Genomic DNA, 27,553 nt, shown 5'->3' with positions numbered 1-27,553 from the left:
AAAAATAAATTAATAAAACATACCTGGATTAAAACAGGAAAAAAAAAAAGCTGCTGCTCTAAGGACATTTTCTACCAATCCTCAAATCTTAAATCTGGTCTTCTAAATTCATTTACTCAATAGAATTAAATGGGTTATATAAATGTAAAGTTTCTGGGTTTCACCATACTATAAACTCCTTAAAGACAGAAATATTTTTTTTTAATCTTTGTGTCCCCCCCAACCCCCATCCTATCACTCCTTATCCCCCCAAAACTGGTTATATCAAGCAAGATTATTTCTCATTGCATCTTTCTAAATTAATGCTATACTTTACCCTTAAGCATATTAAGAATTTTACAGTCCCACATCACCTCAAAATGAACTGTTCAGGAAAGTGAAAAGATCAGACTTTACCACATGGAGATACGTGATGACCCCACTAATGTAAATATATCCTGTAAGGTTCAGCTAGTCATTTACTTTTTTAAACACCTAACTCCAACAGTAAGAAATTTTAAAAACATTATGGGACCTTGTTTTAATAGAAAAAGATAAAAATATTTAGATATTTAAAAGGTCATATTCATATAGGTACAATAAAAATGAAACTTTAATTCCCTTTAAAAATAGCTAATTAATTCTATTCACATGATACATTTTTTAATTACCACAAAATAATTATGTATTATCTTCTATAGATTTTCAAAGCTCAAATCTCACAAAATCTCCCACTTTGTAAATATTCATAGGTTCACTGAAAATGTTCTTAGCCATGCCTGGCACATGGTAAATATGAATTTACTCTTAATGTTAAAAAAAAAAAAAAAAGGCATGTAGGCAACTTCCAATTTTTCTCACCAAAACATAACTGAATTGAATGTGCTACTCCATCACTGATGACACAATGACAATTTATCACATTTTTTAAAAGCCAGCTCTTTACTAAAGCTTTTATAAGACAAATCCTACTGGACAGTGACCAACTTTCCTTGCCAACAGCTGGCAAGATGTTAAAAATGCCAGGACTCCAACTTTTTGGTAATTTTTGTTTCTATGAAGTGCTAATTTGACTGAGATGAAATGAAGAGAAAAGAGGACAAAATGTGCATACCCATTAAGGATAATGACTTTTTAAAAAAAGATTTCCTATGAGGATAGAGAAAAATACTTAAAAAAAAAAAATACAGTAATGTCTGCATTAGCCAGAATTCTGTTAAGTAGGATACTGTTCAAAAAACAAGAACAAGGGGCGCCTGGGTGGCTCAGTGGGTTAAAGCCTCTGCCTTCGGCTCAGGTCATGATCCCAAGGTCCTGGGATCGAGCCCTGCATGGACTCTCTGCTTGGCGGGGAGCCTGCTTCCTCCTCTCTCTGCCTGCCTCTCTGCCTACTCTTTATCTCTGTCTGTCAAATAAATAAATAAAATATTTAAAAACAAAACAACAACAAAAAAAAAACAGGATATTGTTCTTCAACCTCAACAGCTCCCTTAAAAATTAAAGAGATTATAGTTAATAAAAGATTCTAATTAATCAAAGATAAGTATATGGGCCTACATTCTTTCTTCTTTGCTTCACTATTACTTAATACCCGATCAATCTTGTTCCTCAAAAGCTGAAAGGTAACATATTCCTACATTTAATTAACATCTGGTGAAATGTGAATTATATACAACCGCAGCACTGGTTGACCAAGGGTTTACAGCATACAGGAAGACCATTTGGTTCAGCAAAAATTGAGACTAAGCCTAACTCCATTCAAATCCTGACCTTCTTATAGACACTGGGGAAAGTTAGAATTATGACACTGAGAAATCCAACCTCAGTTATTCCCTCTTTGGAGAAGAAAATAAACTACCTCAAAAAGGTAAGAGATATAAATCAGAATGTATGGACTATGCCTGGCATAATGTAGGCATCAACAAATGTTACTTCTTCCACTATTCACTCCCAAAGTATTAACACCAAATATATGTACTGTCAATAAAAATCGCAGGCTGACCTTTCCTCACAGTCAAAATGAGAGATTAACTTTTACCGGGTAATGTGGGAGCAAGTTAGTAAAATTATGTCTAAGAAAATATTCTCAATTTCAAAAAACTACCCTGCAAACAGAATTTCCCATTGGGCAATTCTTATGTAAAGAATGTCATGATAGGGGTGCCTGGGTGGCTCAGTGGGTTAAGCCGCTGCCTTCAGCTCAGGTCATGATCTCAGGGTCCTGGGATCGAGTCCCGCATCGGGCTCTCTGCTCTGCAGGAGGCCTGCTTCCTCCTCTCCCTCTCTCTGCCTGCCTGTCTGCCTACTTGTGATCTCTGTCTGTCAAATAAATAAATAAAATCTTAAAAAAAAAAAAAAAAAGAATGTCATGATAAACTGACTAGTTCTGTGAATAGTCTGTATTTTGTACAAGCACAGAACTACCAAGTGAAAATTCATCACTAGGTCAATAGATCTTTCTCCACCTAGACATGTAAGGCCTTTGTGTTCTGACCCTGCTAGTTTTCAGCCACATCTCCAGAAATCACATTACTATATCCTGGTTTTCTTCCAACCTCTCCAGCCACTCCGTTACAGGTTTGTTTGCACACACATGTGCACACACACACACACACACACACACACATATAACTATTAGGCACTAGAACTTTTAAAGCCAAAGTCTTTTTTTTTCTCACTCTATACTTCCTCATCAGGCAAACTTATCTTGGTACATGGATTTAATATAAACAGTTACTTCCAAATTTCTATCTTTGATCCTTTCATAGCTTCTTTTCTTAGCTGCAGAATCCTGTATTCTACTGCCATTTAGGTATCTCAGACAACTTAATTATCAAAGTTAAGCCTCATTCTTTAAGGAAGATCATTCAATGTCAAACCCCTCACCAAGAAAATACACTGAGTAGCTGTTCCTAAGAATCATCCTTTTTATAATTACATTTTCAAGTTTATTGTAGTTCTGAATGGGCAGTGCAAACTGAAACCACCTAAACCCAGACTTTACAGTCTACATTAACATCACTATTCAGTTGTCCTGGACAACGTGCCTTTACTATTCCAGGAAACTCTTGTCCAGGCAGATAAGAATTGCAAATAACTTCATTGTTCATTTCAGGAACTTCCCCAAAATCCCATATAAACCAACAGCAGACTATTCAACTTTTTAATAAATAGCAGCAAATGACTGTTCACTTTCCAAGATATTTTGAAAATCTCACCTCAAAACCCTTGTTTTGCTGTATCAATCCTGAATTATTACATCATGATCCCAATTCTAATCAATCAGCTCCTGTACTGAAATAGCTGTCTTAAAGATTCCAAATCCTCAATAAATACCCCAACTTTGCTCTCCCTTCATACTTTGCTATTCTTTTTATTCACATACCCTTCCCTTGCCCTAGCAGATCCTACCAACTCTGTTGGTAGTTCTCTCCTTTATGCAATAAACTCACCAGGTAGTTTCTGGTGCTATTTTCCAATCAACATTCCACAGTACTACCAGAGTTTCCCAAATATCTGAAAATTCAGTTCAGCAATACTAGTTTCATCACAAGTAATGTGAGGAAAATATGAATACCTTTATGAAAGGGCATAAGAAATTATCATCCTACATTAGGCAGCATCTGCTGACACTATTGGTTCCACTTTCTTAGTTAAAAGAAGTATTTGGCCCACAAATAAAATTTCTAAATAATACCAAATAAAGAGATTACTATCAGAGCAGCCACAAAACAGTAAGAAGATCTGAGGACAAAAGAAGGTAAATCACAGACAGGTTTAATAACTGAAGCAGAAATCTTAGGAGAAACAGGATGGGGAATAAACTGAACATGAATAATTCACAACACTAATAATCAGCAGAAGAAAAAAAACCTGCTAAATTTACTACAATTTAACAGTAAAAAGAAACTTAAAGGAATTTTCATTACTGTAAAATTATTTTTAAACCATGATATGAAATTAAGACACAATGAAATGCTTAATACATTTTCCACAGAGTTGAGACTTTTTAATCCACCAAGAGTAAAATGTATAAGCATTTCTTTTACCATAAATCATTTAAAGCACTTATAAGCCCACCAGGATGCTTACATGGGAGTAATTTGAAAGAAAGTTAAGCATTCAGAATGCCTCAATGCTTGGGAGGAACTGAAGGATTCGAGTATTAAGATCTAAATGTAAAAACGGAAACCACAAGTATTGGAAGAAAACATAACACTTTTATAATCTTGGAGTGGTCAAGACTTTTCTAACTATGTTTCAAAGTCCAGAAACATTAAAGAAAACATAATATCACCATATAAAAAAGGAAAACTTTTGCATAAGAAACACTGTAAAAAATGAAAAAGTGTTTTTTGCAACCCATATTACAAAAAGGGCTCTCTATAATCTCTCTATAAAGAACTCCTGAAACCAAGAAGAAAAGGGCCCAAACCTAACAGAGAAATAAAGAACGTGAGAGTTCACAGAAGGGAGAAAAAAGTAAAAATGTCCATTAAACATACAAGATAAGACTCACCATAATTCATAATGAGAGAAATACAGAAGTCTCAGTTACACCAGTTCTAATCTATCAAATGGGCTAAATTCCAGAAGTCCGACAACACATTCAGATGGTGAGGGCTTGGGAAAACAAGCCTCTCAAACATTTAGGTACATAATGGCAATATGGCTATACCTAAGAGAATTGCAGAAGCATCTATCTTTTTTACAAAAATAGTTTTAGATTTACAGGAAAATTGCAAAGATAGTACACACAATTCCACTACACCAAACACCTAGATTGTGTGATTAAGATCTTATATTACTATGGTAATAACTGTCACAATTAATGAACCAAAACTGATGCATTATGTCCATTCTATTTAGATTTTACTTTATTGTACTATCATGTCTTAAGCTCCTCTTGGCTGTGACAGTTTCTCAGACTTCCCCTGTTTCAGATGACCTTGATAGTTCTAAGAAGTACTGCTCAGTTATTTTGTAGAATATCCCTTGATTAGAACTTACCTCATGTTTTTCTCATGATTAGACGGGGATTATGTTTTTTGGGGGGAAGACCACATTAGAAGTCAAGTGCATTTGCCACCACATCATATTATCAACATGATTTATGGCTGTTGATGTTAAACGTTAGTCTGTTCAGGCTGCTATAACAGGGTGGCTTAGACAGGGTGGCTCACAAGCAACAGAAATTTATTTCTCACAGTTCTGGGAGGCTGGGAAGTGCAAGATCAAGGTTCCTGCAGAGTCAGTGTCTGGTAAGAGCCCACTTCCTCATTCACAGATTGCCATCTCCTCATTGAGTCCTCACATGGCAGAAAAGGTGAGGTGTGAGGTACCTCTCTGGGGTCTCTTATTACGGCATTAAATCCATGACATCCTGATGTAACCCCCTCCCAAAGGCCCCACCTCCAAATACCATCCCATTAGGGACTAGGTTTCAACATATGAATTACGAGGGGATACATTTGGTTTATAGTATTAATACTATGTTTAAGTATTTAACCTTGGTGACACAGCCAAGGTCATGTCTGTTAGGTTTTTCCCCATGTCAAGTTACTCTTTTCCATAGTTTTCCACTCTTAAAGAGTGTTGTTTCCACTCTTAAGGAGTTGTTGTACCTCTCTGAAGGCTGAGTAGCTACATAAATTATGTAGAATTCCTCTGCACAGGAGATCTGTCTATTTTTTCCCAGCTATTTATTTATATCAGTATTGGGGACTTATGGATATTATTTTATAATTGAATTATAATCCAATTTTAAAATTCTATTTTATTTTGTTCCTCAAATTATTCTATTATTAGCCCTTGGGAGTTCTTTGAGTTGGTTCCTGTGTGCCCTTCACATACCTATTTATTCTATGCATTGTTTTTGTTAGAATACTTCCTAATTTTTCAGCATTATTAAACATTTATTTCCTGTCCCAGTCCTAGGATCAGCCATTTTTCCAGAGTTCTGGTTCCTTTTATGGAGTTACTAATACTGTTAGTATTAGAAACCAAGATCTGGGTACTAGCTGTGCTCACTGCTACTGGAGTGTCATTTTCTTTTAGGCCTCCCAGCTGGCAGAGCAAGGAAATGTGTACAGATATATTTATCACTTGACTGATCCTTGTTCTTAGAATCGAAATCATTTATTTGCTTATGTAAGTACAAAATGTGTATGTATATTATTCATTTGCTATTGTAATAGCAAAAGATAAGAAAAAACCTAAGTGTCCATAAAGGACTGTGACTTAACTACCATATATCCACAGAAGTAAAATTCAGCTATTAAAAATAAAAGAAGATAGGGATGCTTGGGTGGCTCAGTGGGTTAAGCCTCTGCCTTCGGCTCAGGTCATGATCCCAGCATCCTGGGATCGAGACCCATATCGGGTTCCCTGCTCAGCGGGAAGCCTGCTTCTCCCTCTCCCACTCCCCTTGCTTGTACTCCCTCTCTCGCTGTGTCTCTCTCTGTCAAATAAATAAATAAAATCTTTTTAAAAAATCAATAAAGGAAGGAAGATCTTTAAGTAGACACTGAAAAAAAAATCTCCAAAATAAAATATACATGTATCTGTTTATATTTGCAAAAAACACACTGGAAGTCTAAACAGGAAACAAAAGGAATGTCTACCTATAAAAAGTATGGGAGGAAAGAGAGGCTGGAGAAAGCAAAAGGGAAAAAAAAAGACTTCTCTGTCTCTCTCTACATGGCTTTAAGTTCATCATATCACCTATTCAGAAAAATCAAGTTTAATTTTTTAAAAAATATTCAATGCCTACAGAAAGGAAGAATTTGAAGAGTTCAAATTAAGAAAGGAATGGGACAGAGAGATAATCATTTGTGAAGAGTAAATACAATGAGAAAAGGTACCTCCAACTTGGGAACAATTATGTATCAAAAATTCTTTGTATGCATTAGTAAAATGGAAGTACAGCTGACCCATGAACAATGCAGGGGTTGGGGCACTGACTCCTGTGTGGTCCAACACCTGTATTTAATTTTTGATTCCCCAAAAACTTAATTACTAATAGCCTGCATTTACTGGAAGCCTTACCAATAACAAAAAGACTCAACACACATTTTATATACTCTCTCTATATATACATACATATATAGAATACGCTGTATTCTTACAATAAAGGAAGCTAGAAAAAAGAAAGTGTTACTGAAAAAATCTTAACAGAATCAAATCAGTACTGTACCTTCCACCCACCAAAAACTAGGTGTATAAGTGGACCAGTGCAGTCAGATATGTGAGGTTCAAGATCAGCTGTAAAGTCAAATTTAGTTGACTTTAAAGTACTAAAACACTGCAGCTGCTAAAATTAGCCTCTTCTCTGTACCTGTATATAACTTTACTGAATTACTGTTAAATGGATAGTGTTACATGGTTACCTATAGTAGCACACAGGTAAGGTCTAAAGAACTAAATAAATAATCATTTGTGGAGGCACAATTAATATTTGTATCCTTCATTAGAATGTTAGTATTTATAGTTAAATAAAAGGATTATTTCAAGTTCATTGTCATAAACTTACTATTTTTATCTATTTCCCCGACAAAATGGTGAAACCAATTTCTAACACTGGAAGATAAAAATGGCTGGCTTGCAAATACACATTTCTAAATGCTCCTAAGACACAGTAATTGTCTCTGAAACGAACCAGACCAGGAAAAAAAAAAAAAAAAGGTTCAAATAGCTCCTTTTAGCACTCCCAAAGTAGGAAAGCAATCCCTTGAAGCTGCCTCTGAAAGATCAACATATCACAAAAGGTTGTCCGTTCAACATCCAGAAGTAGCTCATTTGTAGCTGTTCAGGAACTTTCCCAATGACTTCAATGTAGAAAAGAGTACATTCTGCCTGAAAACTGCTCAACAGCTCAGTTCTATAAACGAGTAAAATCCAAGCTTCTTACTGGTATAGCTGCATTTTTTATCTAATCTACCACAGCCTCCACATGCAACCTTTATTTCTCTATTTCTACTACATGCAAATACTTAATAGGCTGGAGGAGAATAATAATTATTTTAAAGAATGTAAAATCTTTTTTCCTACCTCCTTTTTATATACTGCTTTTATCCTAGGAAGGGCTAAAGCTAATTAAATTTAGCATCATCTCCTCCAAGAAATCTACCTAATACCATTGGCTGAATGTCATTCCTTCCTTCTCTTCAGGACAACTGATGGGATGCCTGGGTGGCTCAGTCAATTAAGTGTCCGACTCCTGATTTCAGCTCAGGTCATAGTCTCAGGGTTGTGAGACTAAGCCTCCAATTGGGTTCTGTGCTCAGCAGGGAGTCTGAGATTCTCCCTCCTCCCTCATGCACCCTCTCAAATAAATAAATCATAAATCATCTTTGGTGACAGCATGAATAAATGGATAAAATCATTGGTTACCTAATTTTTACTGAGATGCTCTTTACATGGTAGAACCTGGACAATGAGGATATGGAAGTCTACCCTGATTCCTGATGCAACTCTTACAGATGTACTGACATATCTAGGATTAAGTTTTATAATTGGAGACCAGCTTGAAAGAAAAAAATGGAGACACCTATTCTACATCTTTTTTGCCTGCTGCTTAAAAATAAATAAAAGTAGAATAAAAATAGATATAGAATATCAAAATTATTTAGAGGAAAAACTGCTTTGCCATACCAGATATTAAGATATATTACATAGCAGTGATAAATAAGCTGAAGCTAGAATAAGAACAGATGGACAACAAAAACAAATTATTTCAAATTAAGGGGAAAAAAAGTATACATAGCAATACGATATTTAAAAAAATGGTATCATAAAATAATGAAAAATGAAGCTGTCAATGTTCAGGGAATGGCAATCATTACCTCCTAAGTAGATGTGGCACATTACTAGTGGCACTGCCACAACAAGCATTACCTGAAAAGGTTCACAGGTTTGATGTGAGAATTTCACTTCTGAATATCTAGCTACCCTAAGGAAATGTAAAATGAGGGTGAAAGGATGATGTGGACACATGCTATAGCCTGTCCCAGCACAATTTAAAATAATGAAAAATGAAAAGCAATATGTTAATTACCAACCACTATGAAACAGTTAAACTTCTTTTGATAGATTGCTATAACCACCGAAAATGATAGCCTTAAGAATTATTTGGGAACTTAAAAAAAACTTTTAAAAAGGATCTTAAACAAAAATATTAAACTCTACATATGAAAAAAGACAAAGGGAATATTTGAAGATGATAACCACTGCTAGGAAATTAAGATTATGCCCTACTTTCTACTAATATTTAACAAATAATTTTCAAAAACAGTATTTGAGGGGCATCTGGGTGGCTCAGTCAGTTAAGCATCTGCCTTCAGCTCAGATCACAAACCCAGGGTCCTGGGATGGAGCCCCATGTTGGGCTCCCGGCTCAGGGGGATCTGCTTTTCCCTCTCCCTCTGCCCTGTCCCTACTTGTGCTCTCTCTTGTCTCTCCCTCTCTCACAAATAAAATCCAGATAGAAAGCAGTAAAGACACTCAAGTTGTTAAAGTAATTAAATAAGGCCATTAGACTAAAGTGAGTCCAATGCCTTGGTACCCTAGGTAAGCAAACCAAAACCTAAGCCAGAGTCACTGCACAAGAATCTGAGAAAATAAAACTTAAGAACAACCAATCACAAACAGCTCTCTAGGCTTTCCAATAAGACAACTGCTTAAACTGTCACCAATCAAATAATTCCCTTTGTTTCTCTATCTTCTCTAAAAGAACCTCCCCCCTTTCCCACCGACCGTAGGTGGACAGGTAAAAACCTTTGGCTTGATGCTCCACAATTCAGTCAACATATATGCTCATTAAACTCTGAAAAATTTTAACATGCCTCAGTTTACCTTTTAATAAAACTAAAACAAAAAGATACTCACTAAAAAGATAAAATATAAATAAAATAACTGGAAGATAAGACTTTTATACATAAAGAAACCCTCCAAAACATGATAAAACTACAAAATTCAATAAAGAATAAAAAGAGAAAAAAGTAAGATGCAATGATATAAAGTTTTAATCACTTTGCCTACTTTAATTTATGTGAGTGGTTGCTCCCTTTAACACTGTGCCAAACCTTGAAACACTGTTTCTAAACACTGCCTTTAACATTTTAAAAACCAAGCTCAGAGATTCCACTTCAGTTGTTCTGGGACAGAGCTTCAGATTTTACAACACATACACACACACACAGGCATCAAGTCGTTTTTTGTTTATTTTTTTAAATCACAAGAGTGCTTCTGAAGTTCAAGTTAAGGCCAATGACCTAGAAGAACATAAGATAATAAAAACCTAAAACAATAAATACTATACACCCGGCGCGCCTGGATGGCTCAGTGGGTTAAAGCCTCTGCCTTCAGCTCAGGTCATGATCCCTGAGTCCTGGGATCGAGCCCCGCATCGCTTCCTCCTCTCTCTCTCTCTGCCTGCCTCTATGCCTACTTGTAATCTCTGTCAAATAAAATAAATAAAATCTTTAAAAAAAAAAATAGTATACACCCAAGCAAACTTCATCACAAAAAAAAAAAAAAAAGGCAAAACCATTTTCTTTGTTTGATGGATAAGCTATATGACCAGTTATTCTGACTTCAGAATACCTGAGTCACACATAAAAGTCATCAACAAAAAAAACAAATACTGTCTAGACTGTTAAGATGTCAAACAAGCAGAATAGCACAGGTTTGAAGAAGGGACACAGGGCAAACAGTTACAAGAAAAATTTGGTTGGTCCTAAAAAAAAGCTTATTAACATGCTTATTAGGAAGACTGTAATAGCCATTATTCCTAATGGGCATCAGATAAAAAACAATGAATATCCTACATTATTTGGTCTAGTACTAGTAGTCTACAGTATCCTCCCCACAACGTACCTAAAGCATGCAACACACTCTGATTAGTAACACTGATTCTCAAATTAGGTGGGAGAAGGCAGGTATATGAGAAAATCCAATAGGTACACATAGTTTTAAAAGTCAAAGAGATGATTTTGATTCAACTGTCCTTCTGAATCACTTATTTAACCTGAAGGAATCAACTTGAAGGGATAATCAGCAAAAGATGTCTAGTGCCATTACCAATAATTCTTCCTATTATATCAAAGAGTAATATTTTAAAAAATTGCTACTTGGGAGTGCTAACTGCAAGGTTCTTTGCAAAGTGCTTTATACATATCATTTAATTCCCACAACCCCATGAAGAAGGTTCTGCCACTTCCCAATTTTATAGAAGAAACTGACCCTAAAGAGTTTAAGTAACTAGCTCAAGATCACATGGTTATTAATTACAATGGAAGTAGTTTCTTTATGGAAAAAAAAAAAACACATATAACAATTCTAACTTTATATAATAAAAATGAGAATTCAGATTTTTTTTTCCAAAAAATTCTACATAAAATAAAAAATGTGTCAACCATTTTATAGTTTCTTGGGAAGAAAAGGGATTATAGGGGAACAGAAATGAAATAAGAATATCTGGAGAAAGAAGGGGAAAACCTATGCTCAAGAATTTATGGACAGGGGCTCCTGGTCAGGAGAGTATGCAACTCTTGACCTCAGGCCCTACTGTGGGCATTAGAGCTTACTTTAAAAAAATTTTTTTTAATTAAAAAAAAAATTATGAGCAAAAAAATCTACTGCAAAAGAGGTATGACTCCACTGTTACTAAAATGATAAAACGTCAGTATATAAATCATGATCATGAAAATGTAGTGGATATGAAATGTTTTAATGTTTTAAGACCACATAATAAGTTGAGAAATATGAAAAGCACAGTCTTACAAATTATTAAAAATTCATTTTTAAATGTCACATCGCAGGATGTCATCATGCCTTAATCTCTGATTTCTAAACTAAATCTAGTTCTTACAATAAAACAACTGTGACAGAGGTAAAATTTTAAAGAATCAATAAAATGTCTTTAAATCATAAGTAGACCATAAAACAGTTTTTTAAATTACAGTAATCCCAATGAAACAAAATTCCTGGCCAACTGTATACATAAACTATCAGGGTAAAAGAGGTGACAGTAAATGCACTGTTCTGAGTGCAATTTTGTACTTTGCTTCAGTAAATGCATTTAACTCTTGTACTATACACAGCTAAAGAGCTCAATTTCATTAATTTTATCAGCTAAACCAAACTTTATTTGATATTGACCAGTTTTCAGATCTTTTGAAATAGGCATTTTATTTACATATAAATACTGTAATTTTATATTTCCAATTTGTCTAAGATAACAAGTTAGCACAATTTACATGAAATTAAAAAGGCCCACTAATGAGAAGTTACTATCCCTCTAAGTCTGCTTCCAGACTGCTCACAAACAAATACCACCTACATGTAACAATACTCAAAACTTTTGATGACTTTTTATTTTCTTGTATCAGAACGGATTCTCGATTCTTGATTCTAGATTCTTTCAACATGATAACTAATCTGACCCTAATTTGCCAGTTCCTAATCCCATCACTTCCTCTTCCAATTATGCAATACCTAATTTGGAGGGGATCCCAACAAAGCATGGTCCCTTTGGAGCACAAAGCCAACCAGAAAGAAGAGAAATTTCTAAAATTACAAACAATGTGTTAAGTACTATGATAAACATAAATGCTACAGCAGAATCATAACTCCACCAGAGTAAATCAAAGATGACTTTAAAAAAAAAAAGATGACTTCAAAGGAAGTGACATTTGTCCTCAAAAATGAGAATTTCTCTCAAGTGTCCCAGCACTATAACACCGATACACCAGTTCCCCCATCTTTATCTCCTAGCATAAATGCTAGTATAACATAGGCAAGTGCACTCAGACATAGATACATGGATGGACAGACAGAGAGAAGGAAGGAAAGGAAGGATAAAAAGACATACATATAAATGTAAAAAAAAATAAGTAACTGCTAGATTAAGACGGGCAAAATTAGACATCATAATTCAGATAAAGCATTCCAAAACCCAACATATGAAAGTAACAACAGGAAAAGATAAATCTAAAAGATATTTAGGAAATAAAATTTAAAAAATTTGGTGTGACTGGACTAAGGGGAGTAGAGAATAGAAAAAATAATCTGCCAAAGGTTTTGGCTTTAATAACTAGGCTCATGTGGAGCATTAGTGTTGGCTGAGAATAGAGGCATGGGTTAAAAAAAAAGTTCAGTTCTGGTAAAGGAGCACTAAAAGGCAGTATCTGGGAAGTAGCTAGGAAGGAAGAGGTCTGGATTAGAAGAAAAGATGTGGAAATCCTCAACATATAGGTAGTAAGAAAAAAAGCACTAAATATAGATAAGATTGCCCAGGAAACATGTAAAACATGAGAACAGGGCCAAGAACAGAACATTCAATTAGTGTTGCTGGTATTTCCCATGTTACAATACTACCTCACAATACCACCTCATTGTATACCATATACAACTGACTAGCACAATGCCTACGTCACAACAAATGCTTTAAAATACTGATTATACATACCGCTGAACTGAAAAAACAAAATGTATTACATATAATGAAATCATAAAGGATAATTTCTTAAAAATATTTCAATAAAGGGTGCCTGATCAGGAAAATTACCACAAAGAGATACCACCTCACACCAGTCAGAATGGCTAAAATTAACAAGTCAGGAAATGACTGATGCTGGCGAGGATGCAGAGAAAGGGGAACCCTCCTACACTGTTGGTGGAAATGCAAGCTGGTGCAACCACTCTGGAAAACAGCATGGAGGTTCCTCAAAAAGTTGAAAATAGAGATACCCTATGACCCAGTAATCACACTACTGGGTATTTACCCTAAAGATACAAATGTAGTGATCCAAAGGGGCACATGCACCCAAATGTCCACAATAGCCAAACTACGGAAAGAACCTAGATGTCCATCAAGAGATGAATGGATAAAGATGTGGCATACACACACACACACACACAATGGAAAACTATGCAGTCATCAAAAGAAATGAAATCTTGCCATTTGCGATGACATGGATGGAACTAGAGGGTATGATGCTTAGCGAAGTAAGTCAATCAGAGAAAGACAATTATCATATGATCTCCCGGATACGAGGAAGCTGAGAGGCAATGTGGAGGCCTGGGGAGGGTAGGAAGGGAATAAGTGGAACAAGATGGGACCAGGAGGGAGACAAACCACAAGAGACCCTTAATCTCACAAAACAAACTGAGGGTTGCCAGGGGGAGGGGGGCAGGGAGAGGGTGGCTGGGTTATGGACACTGGGGAAGGGGAGTGCTGTGAAGTGTGTAAACCTGGCAATTCACAGACCTGTACCCCTGGGACTAATAATACATTATATGTTAATAAAAATATTAAAAAATTAAAAATAAATAAATAAATAAAGGGTGCCTGGGTGGTTCAGTCTGTTAAGCGATGGACTCTTGATTTCGAATCAGGTTGTGATCTCAGGGTGGTGGGATGGAGCCCCACGTGGGACTCTTAGGGCTCTGTGATGAGCATGGACCCTGCTTGGGATTCTCTCTCTTCCTCTCCCTCAGCACCACCCCCCTCAACCTCTCTCCCTCCTCACTCTCTCAAAAAAAATTTTTTTTTCATTAAGACTGGCTCAAGGGGCTAAAGTCTACTCAAGGAATCCAAAATTTTTTCAAAATTTGACAAAAGGCTTCCTTCCCACCAGAAATAGCAATACAATAAAACATCAAAATCTGGAATTATGGTGGCACCTGGGTCACTCAGTCGTTAAGCATATGCCTTCAGCTCAGGTCATGATCCCAGGGTCCTGGGATCAAGCCCCATGCTGAGATCCCTGCTCAGCAAGAACCCTGCTTCTCTCTCTCCCACTCCCCCTGCTTGTATGCCCTCTCTTGCTGTATCTCTCTCTACCAGATAAATAAATAAAACTTTTAAAAAATTAATTAATTAAAATTGGAATTATGAAAAAGATTTATTTTAAACATACTTAAAAGTACACATTAGCTTATTTTTTAAAAAATATTAGATAACTTAAAGGATAATGCCTCTAAATTTGGAGTAATAAGAGCTTCAACATTGTTACCTGATTTTTCATAAATATTAATTTTTACCAACCTTTAACATTAACTCGCACTATTAACAAATATTAACCATCAATTATAAGAACAGAAGAACTAAATACATGTTTGAAAAGACCAAAATGAGTTAGTAACTAACCCAGAATATAGTGAAATTATTCTTGGGTCCTTTCCCCACTGTTTACAAATATGCATATAAAATTTAGAGTATTCTTGAAGTATTTACACTAACAAGTGCATAAAAAGAAACAAGGATATGTTATTTTAAGGCTGACAAGGGACACAAGGATGGATCAGTTGGTGAATATGTGACTCGATCTCATGGTTGTTGAGTTCCAGCCCCATGTTGGGTATAGAGCTTACGCTAAATAAGCTAAAGAAACAGTGCGCCTGGGTGGCTCAGTGGGGTAAGCCTCTGCCTTTGGCTCAGGTCACGATCTCAGGGTCCTGGGACTGAGCCCCACAGCGGGTTCTCTGATAGGCAGGGAGCCTGCTTCCTTCCCCTTCTCTCCCTGCCTGCCTCTCTGCCTACTTGTGATCTCTGTTAAATAAATAAATAAAATCTTAAAAAAAAAAAAAAAAAAGCTAACAATTAACTTTTATGACAAAAGACCAAAGCAAATCTTTTTTTTCCCCACTTTAACAGACTACCTTTAGGTCAAGTCAATAACATTTTCTATTCTTCAAATGGAGTAAGAAATAGAATATATATCAACAATACTAATTTGCAATATTTTCATTATAAGGGTTGGCTTTCAGTGTAAAAACTTATTGCCAAAAAATGTGTAATATAACCTAATATTTCCATTTTTGGTGATATACAGCTACCTATCAATAAAAAATTAAGAAGCAATATCTGGGAGGTAGCTAGGAAAGAAAAGGTCTGGATTAGAAGTAAAGATGTAGAAATAAAATACACAAGATGTGGAAATTAAAAACACAAGATCAAAATTTATGCTCTCCTTAAACAATACCAAAACCAAAAACCAATAGGTAATTATATGTGTACACATATAGACAGAAATTCTATCTACCTTAAGACAAAATTCTTACCTAATACTGAAGCAACCTATGCAGCATGCATCTGGACTGTCTTTTTTGTGGCATATGCATAATGCAAACTAATTTTAACATATATAAAATCAAAATCAGTAAGTAAACATAAAAGTAAAAATGAAAGTAAATATGCAATATAATTATTTTTGTTTTTCAATACCTATATTCATTTTACTTTGTGCTCAACAACTAACTGATAAATCCGTGATTAAAAATAAATCTACAAACATTTTCAGTATCATTTTAGTACCTTTAATTAATTTTGAGCTATAAATATGTCCTCTTATACATTTTGTTTAGATCAATTTTTTTGTGTGTAGTGAAATTAATTCAATGGAATTTAAATCAAATTTTGATGAGCTTTTTAATTTACCACTTTAGTTCTTGCTACAGTAGACACTTAAAAAGAACTTTTTAACATCACATCCCCATGGAAACATTGTAATAAAGCGGTCTGAACACTGGAACTGGAACCTCAGCTTCACCAAAGAGGTAGAACCTAAGAGACAATTAATCTAATGCATCTGTGTCTTTATTTGAAAAACAGGCACAGTACTCATATAGGATGGGTTTACTATGGGGATATAACAAATTAACACCTGGCATGGTACCTAGCAAAAGAAGTTTAATTTCTTTCACATGTTTATATCAAAAAATAATTTCAAAAGGAGACTTTGGGAAGCAAGATAATTTTCATTCATCCCAATATGCCAAGGATTTGTAAATCTACCTCCTCACACACAGTATTATGTTACTGCAGAATTATTATTTATAGGAGGCAACCCCCATTAGAGTTATTGGTTTTCCAAGTTGGCCATCAGAGAGGAAACAGGCCATGAAAGGTAAGCCACACTCAGATACATTCAATACGATTTCCTGGCCCCTGGCAATTACTTTTTGCAGATATTAAAGACTGTCAACTAAAAAGGTTGGGAACAAAATAATGACAAAGAATCCACTAATGACAGAACAATTCTTGGCTTAATATTGTAAATATCTCACAAAATTTTTTTTTAAAAAGGTCCTCTCCCCCTACCCCCACCCCACCACTGCCGCCGCCAGTTCCGAGAAATTGCCAAGACTGTAGGTTGAATGCCAGTCAACTATACCAAGTTTCCTATTTGGGCAATTTTTTAACCTCATAAATACTACATAAAGTTTAATTTTAAAGGCCATAAACCTATTATTTTATCTGTCATTTAAAACACAAAATGCCATAATCGATTTATAAAGTATATTTTAAATAAGTTTCCCATTTAAAAATTTAAGCAAAAATTACACATTCAAAATTCAAAGAACCCAAAACTAGTCTTTCTTCACATTATATAAAGGAGACAATTTTTAAAATAGATAAAATACTCCAATGAATATTTTTATAAACTGAATTTAACATATAATTTCCTTTTTCTACAACACAGCAACACATTCGCTAAGTATCCTCCATGGAAGTATAAAAGCTATTTAAAAAAAAAAAGGCGCCATGACATGATGCTGCAATTTTTATAAAGATTAGAGAACAGTAATAAAGATCAAAATGTAATGTCTTATAAATATTCAGCACTATTAGACAATAACCAAGAAAACACCAGGGAAAAATTTTGTGTTCACATAATTTTTCCTAATATTAAAGGAAATCATCTTCACTTATGAACATCTTTCTCATTGCCATTATAATCTCTACTATTCACAAGAGTTGCAGTTGTTTAGTACTATTTCACAAATAAAGAGAAAGGAGAAAAATATTTCTGAAAATAACAGGAAAAACAAAAGCCTCAACAGAGTAAATTATTTTATATGCCATCTCTTTCCTCCATAATCACAGGACTGGAGCAATATCTGAAAACTATATACATTAAGATCTGTTTAGTCAACAACTATTCTGCACTACAGAAAATAAAATTTATTTTTTCTATTTTTTGTAAAACCAATGACTTATTAGAACAAGATTACCAGTGTACAAAGCTACCACCATATATTGGATCACTACCATACACTGAATCAATTATCCCAATTTCGTCTTTCCTGACTATCTTTTCTCCCTTCAGGTAACCAGAGCACATCTAACAACCTGCACATTTCAAATAACTAACACCTGCAAGTGACTTTCTTAGTTTCAAGGATGAAAATAAATCATTTTATAGAAGCTTCTTCTAGTAATAGGAAAATTGGGTTATTAACAAGGTTTCATATTTCATACTTTTTTTCTGATTGCAAAATGAAAGTAAAAATTTAGAAAACACAGAACCGTATGTTTATTCATCCACAGATCTCACCACTCAGAAATCTTCGGTAACTTTCTGGACTTCCTTCCAAGAATTAAACTTCAATAATCTAATTAAATACTAATAAATATGTAGGGGGAAAAAAAACAATGTACCTTCTTCATTCTGGCCATTTGATAACTTATATAAAACACTGATTACTAATGATATGACCTGTTAATTTCACAAAGATACCTGAGAAGTGGTGTGGGTGGGGGAGACTTGTCCCTAGACTAAAATCCCTTTCACAATCTTTACAGCATCAACATTTTTAATGGCAGCAAGATATGACGGTTCTTAGAATGGTATCAATAGTAACTTCGCTATATCAAACGGGCTGTACTTTTAATTTCTTTCCATTCATAATTCAATGTCTATTTTCGGGGTAAGAAATAATATTTTAAAATAGCTTAAATTCAAAGACTTAACTATTTTCCTTGAAGTCCAGCATTCAAAGTCCACCCAGTATTTCTGGGTGGTGAGACAGTTCACCAGATAAAAGAATAACGTTTTTATACTCCAAAATTCTCTGTCATAAAAAGCCTATTCCTCAATTATAGCCATTTTTCTTTTGTTACAACCATTGTTTATGGAAGTATGCAGATGTTAGAATTACAAAGACTGATATGACTTCATTAACAACAACAAAAAACCAATGATACTACTGCTAGCCGATTTTTTTCTTAAAATTTTAGACTGAACCTTATTTCTAGCTTCAACGGAGGCTTTTGTTGACTCAAGGCATCAAAAATCTTAAAATCCCATTCATTTTCTGCTGCTCAGTGGTTAACAGGTCTAAAATACAGTAACTCCGTATTTGTTACTCTGACCTTCCACAAGCGCCTTTTAAAAGAAATCCCGCAACAAAGACTCAAGAAAGAATCCGCAAAGTTTGAGGAAAAGAACTGTCTGTAAGTCGAGCATTTCCTGATAAGTGACAGAAGGTCTGGCTGCCAGGAACACACTGCTGACCCTAGGAAGAGCCAAAACTCGAAACAAAATTTGCCACTTTTGTTACCTAGAAAGATTGGCTAAGAGGTGATAAAGCATAACCAACGACGTGTCTTTAGTGGACGAATCAATATCAAGAAGGAGCGCCACGGATTGCAGCTTTGCTTTTGCCATTTTTGAAGAAAAGCTAATTGTTAGTGGCCATGTGACACTGTGAGATCCCAGAAAGGAAAGGGTGGGAGGAAGAGAGAGGAGTTCAAGGCAGTTCAGGGTCAGAACAAGCTCAGGCATCCTGTCATTAGCAAACGTTCCCCCAAGCTGAAGGCAAAATACCGCTTACCCGAAAACGAGTGGGTGAAAAGTAGGGGGGAGAATGAAAGGAAAACCACAAGGGAGTCAATGTGGCAGTGAGGGGGTGACAGGAGGCAGGGAATCTGGAGCTATCCAGCTGAGTTGGGGAGCACAAGCGTTGGGCACAAAAATGCTGAGAAAAGCAACTGCATCGGAGACGACAATCCTTGGCAGGTCCCCATCTTCCTCCTCCCCATCGGTTCTTTGGGTTTCCCACACTCCCTCCACCTCAGCCCTTGACCAGCACTCAGGGGTGTGACCCGCCAGCGGGAGGCTGCGGTGATCTTTGTCTGGGCCGGCGCCCCACGCGAGGGCTCCTCCTCCTCCTCCGCGCTCGCCACCGCTCACACTCCCGGTGTCTCCAAGGAGCAGGACGCGCCGCGGCCGCCACCGCCGCCTCGCCCACCTCCCGCGGACTCGCGCCCTTCCTTCCCCTTAGCCGCCCGCGCCGGCAGCTCCTCCCCCGCCGAGGGGAATCTTTGTGTCTCGGGGGGACTTTCTGCCTCTTCCCTCCGGGGCCTCACGGGGAGACCGGCCTCCCCCGGAGACCAAATGGGCAGCACGCACCGGGGGTGGCGGCGACTGCAGGCGCCTCCCGCGAAGGAGCCCGTCGGATACCCCACCCCACCCCACCCCCGGAAATGCCTCGGCGACCCGGGTCCGCGCTGGACCAGAGGGACGACAGGCACTCGCGAGCTCCGCTGGCCGCGCCTCCCTCTCTCAACTTCCCGGCCGGGCCTGAGCCTCCGGCGCCCGCCCCAGCCCTCCGTCCCAAGCACCCTCCCGCCCCCTTGGCTCAGGGTCCGCCGGACAGTCCCGCGCGGTCGCCAGCCGCCAACTCACCAGCAAGTGCGGGGGCCGCGTCGCGAGGCGAGGCGAGGCGCTGAGGGTGAGCGGCTCCGCCGACGCCCGCGGCGACCGGATGCAGGTCCGGGTCCCAGCGGCTGGCGGACCCAAGGCGCCTCCGAGGCGCAGGCCTCCGCAGCCGCCTTCCGGCTCTCGCCTAAGGTCCGGAGCCTTCGGGAGGGGCCGCGGGTCCCTCACGCGTTGCCAAGCCCCCCGGACAACATGGCTCCCGGGCCGCCGAGCCGCGCGGGCAGCCCACTAATCCCCTCGGAGGAGCCCGGGCGGGAGCGCGGCTGGCAGGGAGGTGCCGACGCCCGGCTGAGGCGGCCCTCCCGGACTAGGGCTCCTTCTTCACTGCGGCCGGACCGTGAGGAGCTCAGGAGACGGCGGGCGGCCGCTTTCGTTCTCTGCGTGTGCGTCGTCTTCTCACTCGGCGGCTGCGGATGGACGCCTCCGCCTGTTCCCCGGAGGAGAGCGAGCGAGCGAGAAAAAAGACTTATACTGAAACGATCCAACCAGCAGCAGCTGAGAAGAGCGACCCGCCGCGGGAGCTTTCCCCACCCCCGCCTGAGCAGCTCGCCGCGGGCAGCGCGACCCCTGCTGGCCGCGGCAGTGGGGCGGAGCTGGCGGTCCAGGGGCGGGGCCTAGAGGGCGGGGCGGGGTATCCCCGGGAAACCCCCCGCCCCGAGGTAGGGGCCCTGTTCTCGCCTTCCTGGCTTGTGAGGCGGAGGGAGGGAGGTGAGAGGGGTGCATTGGTTAGGTAGTGCCACTGCACAGCAAGAAATTACCTGGGTAATTCCGCTCCTTCATCCTTCTTCCGCCCCCCAACTAAATAAAAACTCTTGCTTGCTTAAATTATCCAATTATGTAATTCAGACACAAATGCCGCAGTTCTCTACCGGTTTTTTAGACAGTTGATATCAGAGGGTCCGCGCCTGATCATGTTCTTTGCAACTTTCCTCCTTCATTAGGGGTAGTTGGATGGGTAGCTGTGCAGCAGTCCATTCACGCACGCAGCATTTATTCATTTAATTTTTTTACATTGTGCTCTTGGCAATACACTAGGTCCTCAAAGAATGGAAGAGTCTAGCTGGGATGAAAGGTTCTCAGTAAGCAGTTATAATAAAATTCTGAGCTTCATGAGAAAGGAAGTACAAGGTGCTATAGGAGAACAGAGAGGAACTACTGTTGCCCTTGGTTAGGTTTTGTTTTCTTGGGGGGAGGAGGCACCAAGAGGTTGGCCCAGTTTCTGTAAATATTTTTACTTTGTTCTTTCCCAGAGGCTAAAAGCTGGTTCAGAAATGAACAGCAGAGTGAAAGTGAAGACAAACTAAAGTAATACTGACCCATTTTTTTCCACTAATAAGGATAAAAGCAGAAACTAAAAACAAACAAACCCCTAGAGGGAGATAATGAGAGGATAGAAAAGACAAGAAGGGGGACCGGATGTGGACAACCTGAACAAGAAAAAATTTTAAACCACATAAAAATCTGCTAAAGTGAGATATAAATATTTTTCCATTTCAATACTCAGCAATAGACTTTGTAAGTTTTTAATGCAATTTCAAATCACATTATGTCCTAAGGACGTCTGATAATTATCTTCTTGGATTCCTGGATGAGTCCTTTCCCTCTGAAAATCATGTGTCCTGACTTCTTTCTCTTATTTTGTTGGACAAAGTTGAATGTATCTACTGTAATAGCCAACAAAAATCATACCTTTCAGTCAGACTTCTCCCGTGCCGCTAAAATTGCCAGGATCCATAAATTAGCAACATTTATGCTCTGCACATATTTAATACTTTCTTATCATTCCTAAATGAATGCAAATATGGAACAGAACCTTTCCTTTAGAACAAGTGTGCTTTAAAAAACAAAACACAACACTGTTAATGATGCTCTTCCAATTGGTCCAAGTCAGAGAACTTTGTAACATATGAAGAATATAGCATCAGTGTTAGATAGCATCACTTTTAGACGTCTTTTAAAGTTAGAGTTAGAAAAATTGGTATTTATATAAGGCCTATTTACATGCCAAGCATTTTTCACATACTTGTCTTATTTAAAAAAATAATTATCCCTTTTTGGTCCCTTAGTAAGTATTTAAAAAGTATTAAAAATCATAATAAAAGTGACTCTACAAAAGGACATCCTGACTTTCACATCGATAATTCCCCTTTTACAGTATTAGATCAGAATTACTCCTTAGAAATCAAAAGATTGTCCTAATTGCCTCATCTAAAGCTGCTAAAGAGCACGCTTTCTTCTTCCTACATGTTTTATTACCATAATAAACATTTCATAATTAGAACTGAGATAATGATTGTATTGATTTATTTATTCTTTCCATTAACAAATATGTACTGATTGCATATGACGTGCCAGGCTCTGTTCTTAGGCACTGAAAATATAGAAGTAAACAAAACAGACAAGATATTGCCCTATGGAACTGTTTTCTAGCAATAAACATGTAATTTAATGAATTCATAAGAACTTATAATCATGAGAAATATACTGAAGAAAATGAAGAACTAATGGAAAAGAAATTGGGCAAGAGGAACAGGACTTAGAGGGTGAGGTCCAGAAAGACCTGTTGAGCAGCAAAAGCTAAAAAGCCATGGGCTCTTCCTTTATATCCCTCCGTAGTTTATTTGGTCACAAAAAGGTCACATGAAAAAAGAAAATGTGGCATATACACACACAGGAATATTACTCAGTTGTAAAAAAAAAAAAAAAAGGAAGTGGTACAAAACCATGGATGAACCTTGAGAACATTATGCTAAGTAAAATAAGCCAATCACAGAAGGACAAATGCAGCATAATTCCATTCATATGAAGTATCCCAAATAGTCAAACTCAGAAGCAGAAAGTAGAACAGTGAATGCCGGGCGCCTGGGTGGCTCAGTGGGTTAAGCTGCTGCCTTCGGCTCAGGTCATGATCTCAGGGTCCTGGGATTGACATCAGCTCTCTGCTCAGCAGGGAGCATGTTTCCTCCTCTCTCTCTCTCTGCCTGACTCTCTGCCTACTTGTGATCTCTCTCTCTGTCAAATAAATAAATAAAATTAAAAAAAAAAAAAAAGAACAGTGAGTGCCAGGGGCTGAGGGGTGGGTGAAATGGGGAGTTGATGTTCAATGGGTATAAGGTTTCAGTTATGCAAGATGAACAAATTCTAGAGATCTGCTGTACAACATTATGCCTATAGTTAACAATGTTGTAATGTACACTTAAAAAATTTTTAAGAGGGTAGATCTTATGTTATCCAGTCTTACCATAATTTTTTTTAAAAAGTCACATACAATCAAAATAATGAGTACATTTATTTAGTTACTTTTCTAAAGTGATTTAAAATTTGCCCATAATGTTTTTGGCATGCTAAGTTGGCTACAGACTTTCTTAACTTTGTAAAATAAATTATAAAATTACTTACAGCATTTCCCAAAGTATGGTTAATAAATATTCCCTGGCACATGGTGAGAGAGAGGGTTGAGGAAGAATTCCAAGATCAAATCCATTAGGGAAATGCACATACTTCATCTCCCTTCGGGAAATTCACCACGTACATTTGCATATTAAAAATTCTGAGAAGTTCTGAGATGGAAAGTAGTGTTCATTCCAGTCAAACCAGTGTATCTGAAAATGTTTTGACCACAGAATAGCTTCATCACAGGATGTATATGCACATATTGAGGGAAATATGTGCTGATGAGCACAATTTGGGAAACTGCTCTCTTGGAGATTAGGCATTTACTCTCCAGCCTTGGGAAGGGGGCTCCTTGAAGGGAGAGAATGTGAAGATCATTGAACTTTGGACAGAGAAAGAGTAGAAGGGGATACAGTAAGAAAATCTGTTGTGCTTCACACTTTGGGAATGACAGAAGTCTGGGAAACAAATGTGAGACACACCCAGATAAGATATGGCAAAGAAATTTTGAAGCTTGTTTTCGGTTGCTCTCCATCAGTGGTTCTCAAACAATGATCCCTGAATCAGTGGCAGCAGCAATATCACCTGGGAATTTCTTAGAAATTAAAATTCCCAGGACAGCTAGGTGGCTCAGGGGTGAAGCATCTGCCTTTGGTTTGGGTCATGCTGGGATTGAATCCCACATTGGGACTTCCTCCTTGCTCAGCAGGAAGCCTGCTTCTTCCTCTGCCTGCTGTTCTCCCTGCTTGTGTTCTCTCTCTTGTTCTCTGACAAATAAATAAATAAAATCTTCAAAAAAAAAAAAAAAGAAATTAAAAAATTCTCAGGCTCCATTCTAGACCAACTGAATCAGAAACTCTGGGATAGAGCCCAGCAAACTGTTTTTAACAAGTCCTCTAGAAATCTGCTACACAGTGAAGTTTGATTGAGAACCTCTGCTCTGTATAGCACCAATACGTAACTTCATCTATTTACAAAAACAGTTTCCCACATGTCTGAATTTCTGGACCATTTCCAATTATTATGAGCTATAAAAAATTCTCCAAGAAATGAGTTAAGTTACCAAATTGGGATAAAGCTTTTTCTCTGGTTTAATTCCCTATTTTGTTAGGCTGAACCATATGATAAATCTATTTGCTTGCAGTAAGAATGAAGCAAAATAAGCTAAGGGCAGCAATTAACTATCTTCCCTGTAATATCACCTGAGCAAAATAATTTTACTTTTCATAAAAATGAAACTGCAAATGAGGAAAGAGTAGTATCAAAGGTTTTTTTTAACCTGCTTTGAAAACAAAACAGGTAGCTTTACATTAACATTTATTTTTTAATAAATATTTTGTACCATCCCAACATTTGCAAAATAACTTCATACCATTGCATAATGATACAGCTGTAGCCCATCACTTTCAGGGTTAACTACAGAGATTTGACAGACCCAGCCCTCTTTAAAAATCATCAAAGTATCTCCATAGACACACAAGCTTCAAATTTGGGGAGAGAAATTTCTTTACTGTCTACATCTAAAATTTCTAATTTGTAGTACAAGATTTATATAAAGGCTTGGTAACATCTGAGAAATTTGGTATAGTCCAGGGAGCATTATAAAAAGCTTTCAGGAAAGTGATGTCATGTGTCCTCACAAAGGAAATGAATCCAGGAACCAAACTCAGTCTTGGCAGTTAAGGAAAACATAATTTTCAAACATTCTGTTTCAAAATGAAGTTGTTCTGTAGTTGTTGACAAAATGCTTGGGGAGTGTTTGTCTCCAGGTTTCCAGTAAGGCTCCACATGAGTCTCTATTAAAAGACTAAGGAGGGATTAAATTATTTTTCTTTCTTTCCTTTTTAAACCTTGTGATATTAACTGCTCTTAATTAGATTGACGTTCTGCCTCCTGAAAGAAATCAGAGGTGGACTCTTCATCAAATAAAATATATTTAAAGCTGATTTGAGCTTCCTGAAATACAAAGCACAACATGAAGCCATCTTTAGATTTAACAAATTTCTGTCTTTAAAAACAAATTTTGTTGAAAAGTGGGAGTTTTTCCCTCTTAAGCGTGTTAAAAAGGAGGATGTGGCAATTAGCCATTTTCCCGGGGGCTTGTCAGAATGATCACTCACTAGCCTTTCATTCTTTTAAAGAATGAGAGAAGGGAGGGAGTAGAAAGAGGCCTTATGGTAACTTAACTCATTTCTTGGAGAATTTTTTATAGCTCATAATAATTGGAAATGGTCCAGAAATTCAGATAGCCTTCAAAATTTGCCCCCGTGATTTCCTTCTAGGAATGTTTATCAGACTGATGTGTAGAGAGATGTAATCCTAATCTTCAGCTATTAGTTAAGAAGGGCAAGTTTTTTTCATAAACTAACTTTGCCTTGTCCAAGTCAACATGACCATGGGATCATCTATGAAGAGAAGAGTAGAGCGAAGATTTGGTATTTAATATTGAAAAAAATGGAGAAATTAAAAATGAAAAAGTGGGAGAAAAACAATAAGAAAGGTAAAAGAGGGGGCAGAGAAGAACTAAGCCTTAGAAATATACTTTTATTTCGGCAATGTGGAAGCCACAGGTGTTTATAGTATTAAAGTTCAGGTACTAGAAAGAAAGAATAGAAAAACACAAAGCTAAGCAGGTCAGAGTTCTAGCCCCGAAGCAGAATTGCATAGGAACTGAGCTTTGCAATAGTTGGATTGGATGGACGTCCTAGTTTTGCCACTGTAAGATTTTGGTAAGTTACTTAACTAAGAGTTTCCCCATATATAAAATTAGGAAAGTAACATACCTGCCAGGTTTAAGTACTGGATGAGATATTAACGTAAAGCATCTATATTGCAACTTTCTCTTTTGTAAGCAACATGAATAGCCACTCAAATAACTTATACAGAAATGGGATTTTGTTTACAGACCTTCCCAAACCAGGGGTATTGCAGGCTTCAGAGACATCTTATCCAACAGCCCGCACAAAGTCACTGGGACCTGGATTTTCTCCTTTTGGTTCTGCCTTTGGCAGTCCTGACTTATCTACCCATTAGCTCAAAAGATGGCTACCATATTTGTAGCTCTGTACTCTCTGGTTGAAGTCTTCCAGAAAAGAGGGAGCAGTATCCCCAGCAGCACAAACATTAGCTCTAATTAGCCCAACTTGAATCGATGAACTATCACTGTGACCAAGGTAACTGAATGATAGGCCACACGTGCTCTGCCCTTAAAGCCAAGGTGGAATTTGTTTCACCTGAATCACATGCGCTGAGCGTATGGGAAGAAAGCTTCCCTCCAGAAAAAGGAGAAAGAGGGGGAGGGGGAGGAGGAGGGAGGGGAGGAGAAGAAGACACTCTTATTGTCCACTTAATTAAAATGTGGACAGTGAGGAATAAGCAGGCTTTTTCATCAACTGGATCTAGGAAGTCTACCTCAGAACACAGGCACTTTATCTCTCATCTGGGGTTTCATCTGTGGGCCAACCTCCTTCCCCTGGTCTTCTTTTCATGCTCACTAACATCCCTGGGACCATGTCCTCATAATGCTTAATTCAAAGGAAAGGCAATCTGTTCAGAAAATTCCGAGGAAGGACTCTGATTAGTCCAACCTGGGTCATATGTATCCAACCTCTAATCAGAAGAGTTCCACCAGATCACCTGGAGTGGAGGAGATGCACTTGTTCAAGAAACAGAAG

At 37.7% G+C, this 27,553-nt stretch overlaps 1 protein-coding gene across 3 annotated transcripts in view; it reads right to left on the bottom strand.

Annotated features, from left to right (window-relative positions):
• CDK17 (cyclin dependent kinase 17) overlaps positions 1-21,075 on the bottom strand; it is a 110,522-nt gene extending 89,447 nt beyond the window's left edge. The window contains exon 1 of one of the 3 annotated variants that reach the window (XM_082739257.1): positions 20,454-21,075. The gene's annotated coding sequence lies outside the window, so the exon portion shown is untranslated. Of the gene's footprint in view, positions 1-19,599; positions 19,858-20,453 lie in introns of those variants that run through there. The other 2 variants (XM_082739259.1, XM_082739258.1) reach the window with 2 other exon arrangements.
• Between the last annotated feature and the right edge of the window lie 6,478 nt (positions 21,076-27,553).

This window comes from Mustela nivalis (assembly GCF_964662115.1).
Source record: "Mustela nivalis genome assembly, chromosome: 7".
Lineage (NCBI taxonomy): Eukaryota > Metazoa > Chordata > Mammalia > Carnivora > Mustelidae > Mustela > Mustela nivalis.
The sequence above is the reverse complement of the archived record's forward strand: the minus strand, read 5'-3'. Positions and strand labels throughout refer to the sequence as shown.